This window comes from Coregonus lavaretus (assembly GCF_964263955.1).
Source record: "Coregonus lavaretus genome assembly, chromosome: 7".
NCBI lineage: Eukaryota > Metazoa > Chordata > Actinopteri > Salmoniformes > Salmonidae > Coregonus > Coregonus lavaretus.
The window spans coordinates 62759207-62774906 of NC_139994.1; the positions used below are offsets into that span (position 1 = coordinate 62759207).

Sequence of the window (15700 nt, forward strand, 5' to 3'; positions counted from 1 at the left end):
GTTTACATTTTATGAACCAAACGTAAGCAAACAAAGCAAACATACTGAAACAGGGAGGGACCTACCTGCATTTGCCCAATAGAAACTCTCGTTTTTGTTGCAAAACGTTTTCTGTTTGAAGTAAACGTTTCTGTTTTGCAACAGAGTCGGCGTAATGAATATACCCCTGGTTTAGTGACAAGTGAAAGGAAGTCATATCTAAAGAGGCACTATAGCTCACGTTTTATGATTAATCTAAGGCTATTATAGTATTACTAATACTATCCAAATAGAATATTATCAAAACGTAGTCTATGTCATCCAGCCCTGATTCCACACCCTTTTTCATAAACGGAGCACCAGCGGTTAAAACAAGTGAGAGGGCGAGTATTTAGAAGTTTTGTGATCCGGGCGAAGTCACATGATCGCTCATTAAGGCCATGCAAACTAGGCAGCCCAAGTTCAGGCCCTGCTTAGGCTAACATCAGACATTCAAATAGCCGTGCTTTTCCAGAGACATGGGACAAGGCAGTCACGGGGGACTTTTCCTTCGCAGCGACAGACGGCAACAAACACTACAAAGAAAGGCGCTATCATTGTCAAATATGAACAGAAGCTATGTTTCTTTTCGGATGGTTTGAAGTTTTTTTCTTTCGTTGCTTTGCGGAGGACATGTGTTATAAATGAAAACGGAAGTTATCAGTGAATTGTTGATACCTACGGCGAACGGGTGCCACACCTTCATTTAGCGCAACAGGTAAAGTATCTCTACCTCCGCTCTACTTCTTAACAGATAATCAGAGAAGCCTGCCAAGTAGTGTAAGAATACACAAATACGTTATTACACGTTTATAAAGTCACATATTGACAACAACAACTGTAGAGAGTTTTAGTTATTATGACAGGCATATTACTATTAATATGGCTTTTATTTATAAATACGCACAAAGCAGGTTTGCACATCTGTTGCGGTCGAGTCGGTCATAGGCTTCCCATTCCACTTCCATGATTAAACGTAAATCTTTGAAAAAAATACTTCCGTGAATACAATTTGTAAAAATAAACTTTGGAAAGTGAGTTATTAAAAATAAAATGAGTTTTGTTTTAGTAAGTACCGCGCTAAAGCAAGAGATTAAGGGATGTCACAGAATGAAGAATTGAGCATGTATATAATTAAGGCTATTGGTACAAACTAAACAAGTTTGTGTGTGTGTGTGTGTGTGTGTTTGTGTCTACAGATTGAACGTCATTAACTACTGCATAATGTTAATACTGTTGAATGCCATTCCGTTAGAGACTGGAAAGACAGAGTAGATGGTTGTGTGACATATGGTAAGACTATATCAGATGTAAATATGCAGAGCTCAACCCCAAAAACAATTGGTGAATGGACAGGTATTCTTTCATGTTGGCAATGGCAGTTAATTAAATTAATAAGTTAATAACAGTAATAACGGTTGGCTCTATTCACTACCTAGGGGGTGGGAGGCTCTAAACACAGTTAAAAGCTGTTTGCTTGGCCTTAGGCAAAGTTTGTACTTTCCAATGTGCCTGATGCCTCTTATGTGAACTTAATATCTATCAGCTGTTGCAGGTCTCATCAATTTGGTAAACTGAGCTTTTTTGTGCATGGATCGTTCTGTAGGCTAGGCCTACACCAGCATTGTGTTTTTCAAAGCTAACAAATGAAAGGCTGCTGAACACATACAACTTCCTGGAGAGGTACTCTCCTGCCTGTAGGTTTTAATTCCAACCTTGTTCCTGCAGAGCTACCGTCCTGTAGGTTTTCACTCCAACCCTGTTCCTGGAGAGCTACCCTCCTGTAGGTTTTAACTCCAACCCTGTTCCTGGGGAGCTACCCTCCTGTAGGTTTTAACTCCAACCCTGTTCCTGGGGAGCTACCCTCCTGTAGGTTTTAACTCCAACCCTGTTCCTAGGGAGCTACCCTCCTGTAGGTTTTAACTCCAACCCTGTTCCTGGGGAGCTACCCTCCTGTAGGTTTTAACTCCAACCCTGTTCCTGGGGAGCTACCCTCCTGTAGGTTTTAACTCCAACCCTGTTCCTGGGGAGCTACCCTCCTGTAGGTTTTAACTCCAACCCTGTTCCTGGGGAGCTACCCTCCTGTAGGTTTTCACTCCAACCCTGTTCCTGGAGAGCTACCCTCCTGTAGGTTTTAACTCCAACCCTGTTCCTGGGGAGCTACCCTCCTGTAGGTTTTAAATCCAACCCTGTTCCTGGAGAGCTACCCTCCTGTAGGTTTTAACTCCAACCCTGTTCCTGGAGAGCTACCGTCCTGTAGGTTTTAACTCAAACCCTGTTCCTGGAGAGCTACCCTCCTGTAGGTTTTAACTCCAACCCTGTTCCTGGAGAGCTACCCTCCTGTAGGTTTTAACTCCAACCCTGTTCCTGGAGAGCTACCCTCCTGTAGGTTTTAACTCCAACCCTGTTCCTGGGGAGCTACCGTCCTGTAGGTTTTAACTCCAACCCTGTTCCTGGGGAGCTACCGTCCTGTAGGTTTTAACTCCAACCCTGTTCCTGGGGAGCTACCGTCCTGTAGGTTTTAACTCCAACCCTCCAGTTGTAACTAATTATTAGAATCAGCTGCGCTAGATTAGGGTTGGAGCTAAATTTTACAGCATGGTAGCTCTCCGAGAACAGGGTTGGAGAGCCCTGCTAAAGAGTAACTTCCTGCTCCCTTTGGGTCAGTCCTGAGACCAACAGCAGGTTTGTTGGCGATGTGAGGGTAGTGGGGTGATAAGGTGATGTAGGGGTAGTGGGGTGATAAGGTGATGTAGGGGGTAGTGGGGTGATAAGGAGATGTAGAGGTAGTGGGTGATAAGGAGATGTAGAGGTAGTGGGTGATAAGGTGATGTAGGGGGTAGTGGGGTGATAAGGTGATGTAGGGGTATTGGGGTGATAAGGTGATGTAGGGGGTAGTGGGGTGATAAGGTGATTTAGGGGTAGTGGGGTGATAAGGTGATGTAGGGGGTAGTGGGGTGATAAGGTGATGTAGGGGTAGTGGGGTGATAAGGTGATGTAGGGGGTAGTTGGGTGATAAGGTGATGTAGAGGTAGTGGGGTGATAAGGTGATGTAGGGGGTAGTGGGGTGATAAGGTGATGTAGAGGTAGTGGGGTGATAAGATGATGTAGGGGGTAGTGGGGTGATAAGGTGATGTAGGGGGTAGTGGGATGATAAGGTGATGTAGGGGTAGTGGGGTGATAAGGTGATGTAGGGGGTAGTGGGGTGATACGGTGATTTAGGGGTAGTGGGGTGATAAGGTGATGTAGGGGGTAGTGGGGTGATAAGGTGATGTAGAGGTAGTGGGGTGATAAGGTGATGTAGGGGGTAGTGGGGTGATAAGGTGATGTAGGGGTAGTGGGGTGATAAGGTGATGTAGAGGTAGTGGGGTGATAAGGTGATGTAGAGGTAATGGGGTGATAAGGTGATGTAGGGGGTAGTGGGGTGATAAGGTGATGTAGGGGTAGTGGGGTGATAAGGTGATGTAGGGGGTAGTGGGGTGATAAGGTGATGTAGAGGTAGTGGGGTGATAAGGTGATGTAGAGGTAGTGGGGTGATAAGGTATGTAGGGGTAGTGGGGTGATAAGGTGATGTAGGGGTAGTGGGGTGATAAGGTGATGTAGGGGTAGTGGGGTGATAAGGTGTTGTAGGGGTAGTGGGGTGATAAGGTGATGTAGAGGTAGTGGGGTGATAAGGTAATGTAGGGGTAGTGGGGTGATAAGGTTATGTAGGGGGTAGTGGGGTGATAAGGTTATGTAGGGGGTAGTGGGGTGATAAGGTGATAAGGTGATGTAGGGGTAGTGGGGTGATAAGGTGATGTATGGGTAGTGGGGTGATAAGGTGATGTAGGGGATAGTGAGGTGATAAGGTGATGTAGGGGTAGTGGGGTGATAAGGTGATGTAGAGGTAGTGGGGTGATAAGGTGATGTAGAGGTAGCGGGGTGATAAGGTGATGTAGGGGTAGTGGGTGATAAGGTGATGTAGAGGTAGTGGGGTGATAAGGTAATGTAGGGGTAGTGGGGTGATAAGTTGATGTAGGGGTAGTGGGGTGATAAGGTGATGTAGGGTAGTGGGGTGATAAGGTTATAAGGTGATTTAGGGTTAGTGGGGTGATAAGGTGATGTAGGGGGTAGTGGGGTGATAAGGTGATGTAGGGGGTAGTTGGGTGATAAGGTGATGTAGAGGTAGTGGGGTGATAAGGTGATGTAGGGGGTAGTGGGGTGATAAGGTGATGTAGAGGTAGTGGGGTGATAAGGTGATGTAGGGGGTAGTGGGGTGATAAGGTGATGTAGGGGGTAATGGGATGATAAGGTGATGTAGGGGTAGTGGGGTGATAAGGTGATGTAGGGGGTAGTGGGGTGATACGGTGATTTAGGGGTAGTGGGGTGATAAGGTGATGTAGGGGGTAGTGGGGTGATAAGGTGATGTAGGGGGTAGTGGGGTGATAAGGTGATGTAGAGGTAGTGGGGTGATAAGGTGATGTAGGAGGTAGTGGGGTGATAAGGTGATGTAGAGGTAGTGGGGTGATAAGGTGATGTAGGGGGTAGTGGGGTGATAAGGTGATGTAGGGGTAGTGGGGTGATAAGGTGATGTAGAGGTAGTGGGGTGATAAGGTGATGTAGGGGTAGTGGGGTGATAAGGTGATGTAGGGGGTAGTGGGGTGATAAGGTGATGTAGAGGTAGTGGGGTGATAAGGTGATGTAGAGGTAGTGGGGTGATAAGGTAATGTAGGGGTAGTGGGGTGATAAGGTGATGTAGGGGTAGTGGGGTGATAAGGTGATGTAGAGGTAGTGGGGTGATAAGGTGTTGTAGGGGTAGTGGGGTGATAAGGTGATGTAGAGGTAGTGGGGTGATAAGGTAATGTAGGGGTAGTGGGGTGATAAGGTGATTTAGGGGTAGTGGGGTGATAAGGTTATGTAGGGGGTAGTGGGGTGATAAGGTGATAAGGTGATGTAGGGGTAGTGGGGTGATAAGGTGATGTATGGGTAGTGGGGTGATAAGGTGATAAGGTGATGTAGGGGATAGTGAGGTGATAAGGTGATGTAGGGGTAGTGGGGTGATAAGGTGATGTAGAGGTAGTGGGGTGATAAGGTGATGTAGAGGTAGCGGGGTGATAAGGTGATGTAGGGGTAGTGGGGTGATAAGGTGATGTAGAGGTAGTGGGGTGATAAGGTAATGTAGGGGTAGTGGGGTGATAAGGTGATGTAGGGGTAGTGGGGTGATAAGGTGATGTAGGTAGTGGGGTGATAAGGTTATAAGGTGATTTAGGGTTAGTGGGGTGATAAGGTGATGTAGGGGTAGTGGGGTGATAAGGTGATGTGGGGGTAGTGGGGGTGATAAGCTGATGTAGGGGTAGTGGGGTGATAAGGTGATGATACGTAAAGTATGATACTGTGCACTAGAGGTGATAAAATAGTAAAGGTACCATAGTAAAGTATGAAAGGTGATAAATAGTAAGTATGATAAGGTGATAAAATAGTTCAAGTATGAAGGTGCTAAATGTAACCGTCTGATAACAGGGCTAAGAGTCAAAGTGTGATAAGGTGATAAGGTGATGTAGGGGGTAGTGGGGTTGGGTGATAAGAAACATTCATGAGAGGAGGGAGAGAGGTTTATTTTTAGCTAATGCCCAAGGCAGATTAAAAGGGATGTTTGGGGAATACAAAACCCACACGTACACACACACACGTACACACACAGTTTAAATGACATCACCGCCCAATTTCCGCCATTGTGATTTTGTTTTGCATGATGTTGGCCGTTGGTGACATTTCAGTGACAAGTGAGCTTCACAGTCTGTGTCAGTGGCAAACAGATTACATCATGTTTGAAGAGAGGAAAACATAACACAGCTTTTTACAGGACAAAAATCATTGTGTAGACCAAGTTCAGTATCCTGGAAGTCAAATACTGATGGGTGAGGCTGTTTTGTGTGGTGTGTGGTGTGTAGTTGCTATGGTATTTTAGTCATCATGGCGTATCACCATGACTACAGGCACAGTGGTAACCCAACGGGTCTTGCCTGGCTTATTCAAATGACACAGTACTTTTAATGCTGTGTCATGGGTGTGTTTTATGGCTCACGTGTTGCTGTGAAAAAAATCTGTAGGCTGATTACTTTTGGACTGAGGCGTTATATCTGTGATACGTATTACGATGGCATCACAATCTACTAAACTGAGTTGACTTGATGCTGTAATAATATCATCATCTTCCTTTTGAAGTGCTTTGGTTACGACAGTTGAGACACATCTACGCAAAGCTTGTTGCAAATTATTTCCTGGTGTCGCTAGTATAAGCTTGGTAAGATCTCCGACACGTCTAACTGCCAAAAGGAGAAGCAGAAGAGTGAGGTGATGAGGTGAGAGGCGAGACATGGAGGGACAGAGGAGAGGAGATGAGAGGAGAGGAGATACAGGGAGGGACAGAGGAGAGGAGGTTAGAGGAGAGACAGGGAGGGACAGAGGAGATGAGAGGAGAGGAGAGACAGGGAGGGACAGAGGAGAGGAGATGAGGTGAGAGGAGAGACAGGGAGGGACAGAGGATAGGAGATGAGGTGAGAGGAGAGACAGGGAGGGACAGAGGAGAGGAGGTTAGAGGAGATACAGGGGGGGACAGAGGAGAGGAGATGAGAGGAGATACAGGGAGGGACAGAGGAGAGGAGATGAGAGGAGAGACAGGGGGGGACAGAGGAGAGGAGATGAGGTGAGAGGAGAGGAGAGACAGGGAGGGACAGAGGAGAGGAGAGGAGAGGAGAGACAGGGGGGGACAGAGGAGAGGAGATGAGGTTAGAGGAGAGACAGGGAGGGGCAGAGGAGAGGAGATGAGGTGATAGGAGAGGAGAGACAGGGAGGGACAGAGGAGAGGAGATGAGAGGAGAGACAGGGAGGGACAGAGGAGAGGAGATGAGAGGAGAGACAGGGAGGGACAGAGGAGAGGAGATGAGGTGAGAGGAGAGGAGAGACAGGGAGGGGCAGAGGAGAGGAGATGAGGTGAGAGGAGAGGAGAGACAGGGAGGGGCAGAGGAGAGGAGATGAGGTGAGAGGAGAGACAGGGAGGGACAGAGGAGAGGAGATGAGAGGAGAGACAGGGAGGGACAGAGGAGAGGAGATGAGAGGAGAGACAGGGAGGGACAGAGGAGAGGAGATGAGAGGAGAGACATGGAGGGACAGAGGAGAGGAGATGAGAGGAGAGACAGGGAGGGACAGAGGAGAGGAGATGAGAGGAGAGACAGGGAGGGACAGAGGAGAGGAGATGAGAGGAGAGACAGGGAGGGACAGAGGAGAGGAGATGAGGTTAGAGGAGAGACAGGGAGGGGCAGAGGAGAGGAGAGGAGAGGAGAGACAGGGAGGGACAGAGGAGAGGAGATGAGAGGAGATACAGGGAGGGGCAGAGGAGAGGAGATGAGGTGAGAGGAGAGGAGAGACAGGGAGGGAGAGAGGAGATGAGGTTAGAGGAGAGACAGGGAGGGACAGAGGAGAGGAGATGAGGTGAGAGGAGAGACAGGGAGGGACAGAGGAGAGGAGATGAGGTGAGAGGAGATACAGGGAGGGACAGAGGAGAGGAGATGAGGTGAGAGGAGAGGAGAGACAGGGAGGGACAGAGGAGAGGAGATGAGAGGAGAGACAGGGAGGGGCAGAGGAGATGAGGTTAGAGGAGAGACAGTGAGGGGCAGAGGAGAGGAGATGAGGTGAGAGGAGAGACAGGGAGGGACAGAGGAGAGGAGATGAGGTGAGAGGAGAGGAGAGACAGGGAGGGACAGAGGAGAGGAGATGAGGTGAGAGGAGAGACAGGGAGGGGCAGAGGAGAGGAGATGAGGTGAGAGGAGAGACAGGGAGGGGCAGAGGAGAGGAGATGAGGTGAGAGGAGAGACAGGGAGGGACAGAGGAGAGGAGATGAGGTGAGAGGAGAGGAGAGACAGGGAGGGACAGAGGAGAGGAGATGAGGTGAGAAGAGAGGAGAGACAGGGAGGGGCAGAGGAGAGGAGATGAGGTGAGAGGAGAGACAGGGAGGGGCAGAGGAGAGGAGATGAGGTGAGAGGAGATACAGGGAGAGACAGAGGAGATGAGGTGAGAGGAGATACAGGGAGGGACAGAGGAGAGGAGAGGAGGTGAGAGGAGAGGAGAGACAGGGAGGGACAGAGGAGAGGAGATGAGGTGAGAGGAGAGACAGGGAGGGGCAGAGGAGAGGAGATGAGGTGAGAGGAGAGGAGAGACAGGGAGGGACAGAGGAGATGAGGTGAGAGGAGAGATAGGGAGGGGCAGAGGAGAGGAGGGGAGGTGAGAGGATAGGAGAGACAGGGAGGGGCAGAGGAGAGGAGGTGAGAGGAGAGGCAGGGAGGGACAGAGGAGAGGAGATGAGGTGAGAGAAGATACAGGGAGGGACAGAGGAGAGGAGATGAGGTGAGAGGAGATACAGGGAGGGACAGAGGAGATGAAGTTAGAGGAGAGACAGGGAGGGACAGAGGAGAGGAGATGAGGTGAGAGGAGATACAGGGAGGGACAGAGGAGAGGAGAGGAGGTGAGAGGAGAGGAGAGACAGGGAGGGACAGAGGAGAGGAGATGAGGTGAGAGGAGATACAGGGAGGGACAGAGGAGATGAGGTGAGAGGAGAGGAGAGACAGGGAGGGACAGAGGAGAGGAGAGGAGGTTAGAGGAGAGACAGGGAGGGACAGAGGAGAGGAGATGAGGTGAGAGGAGAGACAGGGAGGGACAGAGGAGAGGAGAGGAGGTGAGAGGAGAGAAAGGGAGGGACAGAGGAGATGAGGTTAGAGGAGATACAGGGAGGGACAGAGGATAGGAGAGGAGGTTAGAGGAGATACAGGGAGGGACAGAGGAGAGGAGATGAGGTTAGAGGAGATACAGGGAGGGACAGAGGAGAGGAGAGGAGGTTAGAGGATAGACATAGACAGAAAAACAAAGAGAGGAGAGAAAGAGGTAAGACAAGTTAGTCCACTTCTCCCATCAACACCACCACACCCTCATGTCACCCATATGAACCCCATCTCCCTACTCAGTGTCCACAGCCCCCCAGTTCCCTACTTGGTCGATTGCTTTGATAGCATGTCAAATCTATGTATATAAATTATATGAATGTATAGTTCACCTCTCTGTTTTCTTTTATTCTGTAATAGGGTATATTGTAGTCATGTGTTCAAGGTAATCAAATCAACGTTTATTTAGGATCAAGTGTGTAAGCTACACAATACAAGGAAATGCCTACTAGCAATACAGCTCTCCTCACAAACTGTGCAATGATATTACGCTAAATATATTTGTATTTACATTAGGCTGTAGCCTACTGATAGCTATACCACATAGTCGTAGGCTATAGGCCTACTGCAAATTATTGTTGTTTGTTCCTGTACTGGCCGAACGGCAGACCTATCCTTCAGCTATCCTTCAGCACCACAAGTTGGTTCAACTTTTTTAACATCATTGCACGGTCCTGGCGCTTTCCTTTCAGCACCACGAAGGGGCGCTCCGATCACTTAAAATTACATCTCATCAAGATCTGTCGCCTAATAGTCCTACTCATCAGTTATCATTATTATTATCATTATTATTATTATTATTATTATTACTAATAGAAGATTAGCACTTCTCACAATGGTGCTGGTTTAGTCAGATCAAATCTGAATCAATGTCTGGCAAGATCACATAATGGTTCATTTTCATTTTACGTAACAGAATGGATTATAATAGCATAGCATAGTAGGCATACAATGTTACTGTTACACCAAAAACACCTCCTCATTTCCAATGACATTTTAGGATGGTTAGCCGAAGCTAAATAGTCACATTGTATTTTCTCATGCGCCAAACCTCAACAGAGACACTAGGCAGGATGTATGCTTTGATTGAAAAGCGAATCGTTTCTTAACACCGTCTGTATATAATTCTCACACGAAACAATAATTGAACAAGATCTAAATGCATATTCCCCATGAAACTGATTGAGATCAATCAAATGATTGGCACAGAGATTTCAGTTTGGAAATTTCACCAGTAAAACGTGAAGAAATAATCATTCACGATTGACGGTGATGATGAACCCTATTTTGAAATTAGGGACCCTATGCCTCACTTGGTGTTTGAGGCTATACAAAATATAAAATGTTCTCTATCATAGTGTTCATTATACTGTCATTACACAGGCAATGAAAGGTCATCAAGCTATCCACAAAGTACATAACTACAGTGTGTGTGAGTTTGCTTTGCCTGCAGTATTTCTGTGGGACAGGTTGGTATCTCTAGATAGGTATGAGACGCCACACTCATGTTTCATCTGAAGATCTTAGTTCAATGCTTTTGGTCTGAAACACTGGCTGTTGGCAGGGTTGCAGGCAGTCTAGCGGTTAGAGCGTTGGGCCAGTAACCGAAAGGTCGCTGGTTTGAATACTCGAGCCGTCAAGGTGAAAAATCGATTGATGTGCCCTTGAGCAAGGCACTTAACCCTAATTTGCTCCAGGGGCACTGTACTACTATGGCTGACCCTGTAAAACAACACATTTCACTGCACCTATCTGGTGTATGTGACAATAAAACATATATTATTTCAGGCCATACGTGAAGCCTATATTCAGGAAAGTCAAAAAAATCTTCCCCTTGCCTTTGCCGAAATGGATCTGACTGCCAAAGCGATGGCTTCCCCCCGATTTCATTCCAATCACATTTAGGGAACAATCTGCAGCAATTCAACTTTTATTACCTACTTTTTCAAGATGGAATGTTTCAATTTCCTCCTACGGAAAACAACTAGGAGATGCCTTTTCCAAAGGTGATAGCCCCTCTTATCTCCTCAGATCGGAAGAAACAGTCGCAGGCAATATAAAATGCTATTACCACCGATGAACAATGACCAATATTGGAATCAATGATAGTCGTCTGACACACATATTGAATTCTCGTGCTCACTATGCACCTGGAAGTTCTCCAAGGGAGAGCGATGATTGGTCATTTTGGTGTTGTGGTGCATCTCTGAGCCTGACGTTATTGATGACAAGAGTATTGTATGTGGTGTAATGTTTGATTGACAGTAGTTTCTGTTACTCCTCCCCTCCTCCTTCTGGTCTACCTGGCATACTTTTGTGTGTCACTGTCTGTCTGTCTGTCTGTCTGTCTGTCTGTCTGTCTGTCTGTCTGTCTGTCTGTCTGTTTGTCATTATCGTTAAGGGCCGGGATTCAATCCGATCGCACTTTGTCCGCAGTGCCACGCTTTAAAGGCAATGTTCCCGCGTTTGCGGTAAACGCTGCATAAATCGTCTCAAACAGAAATTACCTTTAATTGGTGCATTGAACAGTTTTTGCTGATAGTATTATTTCCCTTTCGATATCAGACTGTATTACAGTAGTTACCATCTCTGACCATGTCATAATGTCATAGTGTCATAGTGTCATAGTGTTATAGTGTCATAGTGTCATAATGTCATAGTGTCATAGTGTTATAGTGTCATAATGTTATAGCGTCATAGTGTCATAGTGTCATAATGTCATAGTGTCATAGTGTTATAGTGTCATAGTGTCATAGTGTTATAGTGTTATAGTGTTATAGCGTCATAGCGTCATAGTGTCATAATGTCATAGTGTCATAGTGTTATAGTGTCATAGTGTCATAGTGTTATAGTGTCATAGTGTTATAGTGTTATAGTGTTATAGTGTCATAGTGTTATAGTGTCATAGTGTCATAATGTCATAGTGTCATAGTGTTATAGTGTCATAATGTTATAGCGTCATAGTGTCATAGTGTCATAATGTCATAGTGTCATAGTGTTATAGTGTTATAGTGTTATAGTGTCATAGTGTTATAGTGTCATAGTGTTATAGTGTCATAGTGTCATAGTGTCATAGTGTTATAGTGTCATAGTGTCATAGTGTCATAGTGTTATAGTGTCATAGTGTCATAGTGTCATAGTGTCATAGTGTCATAGTGTTATAGTGTTATAGTGTTATAGCGTCATAGTGTCATAGTGTCATAATGTCATAGTGTCATAGTGTCATAATGTCATAGTGTCATAGTGTCATAGTGTTATAGTGTCATAGTGTCATAGTGTTATAATGTCATAATGTTATAGTGTTATAGTGTCATAGTGTCATAGTGTCATAGTGTCATAGTGTCATAGTGTTATAGTGTCATAGTGTCATAGTGTTATTGTGTCATAGTGTTATAGTGTTATAGTGTTATAGTGTCATAGTGTCATAGTGTCATAGTGTCATAGTGTCATAGTGTTATAGTGTTATATATAGTGTTATAGTGTTATAGTGTCATAGTGTCATAGTGTCATAGTGTTATAGTGTCATAGTGTTATAGTGTCATAGTGTTATAATGTTATAGTGTCATAGTGTTATAGTGTCATAGTGTTATAGTGTCATAGTGTCATAGTGTCATAGTGTCATAGTGTCATAGTGTTATAGTGTCATAGTGTCATAATGTCATAGTGTCATAGTGTTATAGTGTCATAGTGTTATAATGTTATAGTGTCATAGTGTTATAGTGTCATAGTGTCATAGTGTCATAGTGTCATAGTGTCATAGTGTCATAGTGTTATAGTGTCATAGTGTCATAATGTCATAGTGTCATAGTGTTATAGTGTCATAGTGTTATAATGTTATAGTGTCATAGTGTTATAGTGTCATAGTGTCATAATGTCATAGTGTCATAGTGTCATAGTGTTATAGTGTCATAGTGTTATAATGTTATAGTGTCATAGTGTTATAGTGTCATAGTGTTATAGTGTCATAGTGTCATAGTGTCATAGTGTCATAGTGTCATAGTGTTATAGTGTCATAGTGTCATAATGTCATAGTGTTATAGTGTCATAGTGTTATAATGTTATAGTGTCATAGTGTTATAGTGTCATAGTGTCATAATGTCATAGTGTCATAGTGTCATAGTGTTATAGTGTCATAGTGTTATAATGTTATAGTGTCATAGTGTTATAGTGTCATAGTGTCATAATGTCATAATGTTATAGTGTCATAGTGTCATAATGTCATAGTGTCATAGTGTTATAGTGTCATAGTGTTATAATGTCATAGTGTCATAGTGTTATAGTGTCATAGTGTTATAGTGTTGTGTCATAGTGTCAGAGTGTTATAGTGTTATTGTGTCATAGTGTCATAGTGTCATAGTGTTATAGTGTCATAGTGTCATAGTGTCATAGTGTTATAGTGTTATTGTGTCATAGTGTCATTGTGTCATAGTGTTATAGTGTTATAGTGTTATAGTGTCATAGTGTTATAGTGTTATTGTGTCATAGTGTCATAGTGTCATAGTGTCATAGTGTCATAGTGTCATAGTGTTATAGTGTCATAGTGTCATAGTGTCATAGTGTTATAGTGTCATAGTGTTATAGTGTTGTGTCATAGTGTCAGAGTGTTATAGTGTTATTGTGTCATAGTGTCATAGTGTCATAGTGTCATAGTGTTATAGTGTCATAGTGTCATAGTGTCATAGTGTTATAGTGTTATTGTGTCATAGTGTCATTGTGTCATAGTGTTATAGTGTTATAGTGTTATAGTGTCATAGTGTTATAGTGTTATTGTGTCATAGTGTCATAGTGTCATAGTGTCATAGTGTCATAGTGTCATAGTGTCATAGTGTTATTGTGTTATAGTGTCATAGTATTATAGTGTCATAGTGTCATAGTGTCATAGTGTCATAGTGTCATAATGTCATATTGTCATAGTGTCATAGTGTTATTGTGTCATAGTGTCATAGTGTTATAGTGTTATTGTGTCATAGTGTCATAGTGTCATAGTGTTATAGTGTCATAGTGTCATAGTGTCATAATGTCATATTGTCATAGTTTATAGTGTTATTGTGTCATAGTGTCATAGTGTTATAGTGTTATTGTGTCATAGTGTCATAGTGTTATAGTGTTATTGTGTCATAGTGTCATAGTGTTATAGTGTCATAGTGTCATAGTGTCATAATGTCATATTGTCATAGTGTTATAGTGTTATTGTGTCATAGTGTCATAGTGTCATAGTGTTATTGTGTCATAGTGTCATAGTGTTATAGTGTCATAGTGTCATAGTGTCATAATGTCATAGTGTCATAGTGTCATAGTGTCATAGTGTTATAGTGTCATAGTGTCATAATGTCATAGTGTCATAGTGTCATAGTGTCATAGTGTCATAGTGTCATAGTGTTATATAGTGTTATATAGTGTTATATAGCTTGCATCACAAAACCAGCTGTACTGTGGCCCTCCAGGTCTGGAGTTGAGTACTATAGCCTAGTTATAGTGAACCTCAGGTAACAGAAGTAACTCAAACCTACTCACAACCAGAGACCTGAAGTTCAAGCAGGTATTTTCTTCTTTCAACAATTAGTGTGTATGCTTGGGTGTGGTCCAGGTCCTATAAATGCTGATACTGTTTGTTTAACAGGACGGTTCAGTGAACTTATTTTTTTTCAAGGGCTCTCTCTTGCTCAGCAGCATCTTAGTTAGCCCATGGCAGACCTGGGTTTAAATACTATTTGAAAACATTCTAAATGCTTTTGCCTGCCTGAACTGCCAGATGGGTTGAGATTTGCACTTTTGGAAGTGTTCTATTGGCACCATTAAGCCTGGCAAGTTCAATCAAGCACAGATATAAATGATTTGAAATGATTTTGAATATTATTTGAACCCAGGTCTGCTTTCTCGCTTATTGGAGCATCTTAGTTAGCCCAAGGCTTAGACCTGACCAACACTAATGTTCTGTTCTGTCATCTCTGCCTCGGTTATCAAAGGCAGACTGTGGAATGTGTGTGTCTCAGCCGACCCAAGGCAGAATGTTCTAGCCTGAAGACTGCTGGTTCTACTGGTGTGACCTGGTGTCACGTTGTCAGTTCTTAGTCGATGGAAACCGTTTTTTTGCCCTGCAAATATCCCCCATCCCTATCTGATTTCAGTAATTTTAGCAATGTGCCTCTGGCGAAACACACCACTGAACATGATAAAGTAATTCAGAACATAATAAATGTTGCTTTTGTGTACATAATTCGCGCAAAGCCTCATGATTATATGTTTATGGTACACCTAAAATGTATTTAATTTGACCTTGGCAGTTCTAGGAGGGTTTAATCACAGAATTGTGTTGTTTATACCCATAGCTAAATCACATGGGGCTAATGGCTCCTTTTCTTCCAAAGCCCAGAGCAAGGTTGTTTATTTTCCTGCACTGACTTCACAGAAAATGGATGTTAAAACTAATTCCTGGTAGAGATTCCCCATACACTCATCTCCAATGTGTTTTCAGAACACTAAATATCCAGGAGACATGCAGAAGGATGATCAAGATAATGCTCCTTCCCGACAACCCAACAGGTGTCATTGAGGGGATTGGCTGAATCTGTGCACTAATGAGCCAATCGAAGCCATTAGCTAAGTGATAGACCCAGTTCCTGGCATTTGACTGGCTCTCTCTATCAAACGGTCCATAGCCCTTTGAAACGTGCTGTGCCCCTGACCTATCAGTACTGGGTCATGTTCAGTGGAGACATCATAGGAAAACATTTTTGTGAGGAACAATGTCGAACGATGTTTTTGAGAGGAAAAAAAGTAGTTGTCTTTATATGTTAATCGTATCTTATTTCACGGTAATGTTATGTCATAATACTATCTGTAAGCACCAAATAGTCTCTCAGGAAGAAAAACGGTCGGTGCCTTTAAGATGTACATGGGTCATTCGATTTCTCTTGTGGCTACACTTT

General features: G+C 44.1%; 1 long non-coding RNA gene across 1 annotated transcript in view; it reads left to right on the top strand.

The window, feature by feature from the left end:
- The first annotated feature begins 510 nt into the window (after positions 1–510).
- LOC311132868 overlaps positions 511–15700 on the top strand; it is a 26365-nt gene continuing 11175 nt past the window's right edge. The window contains exon 1 of the long non-coding RNA XR_014613546.1: positions 511–736. This is a non-coding gene — a long non-coding RNA (uncharacterized lncRNA). The remainder of the gene's footprint in view (positions 737–15700) is intronic.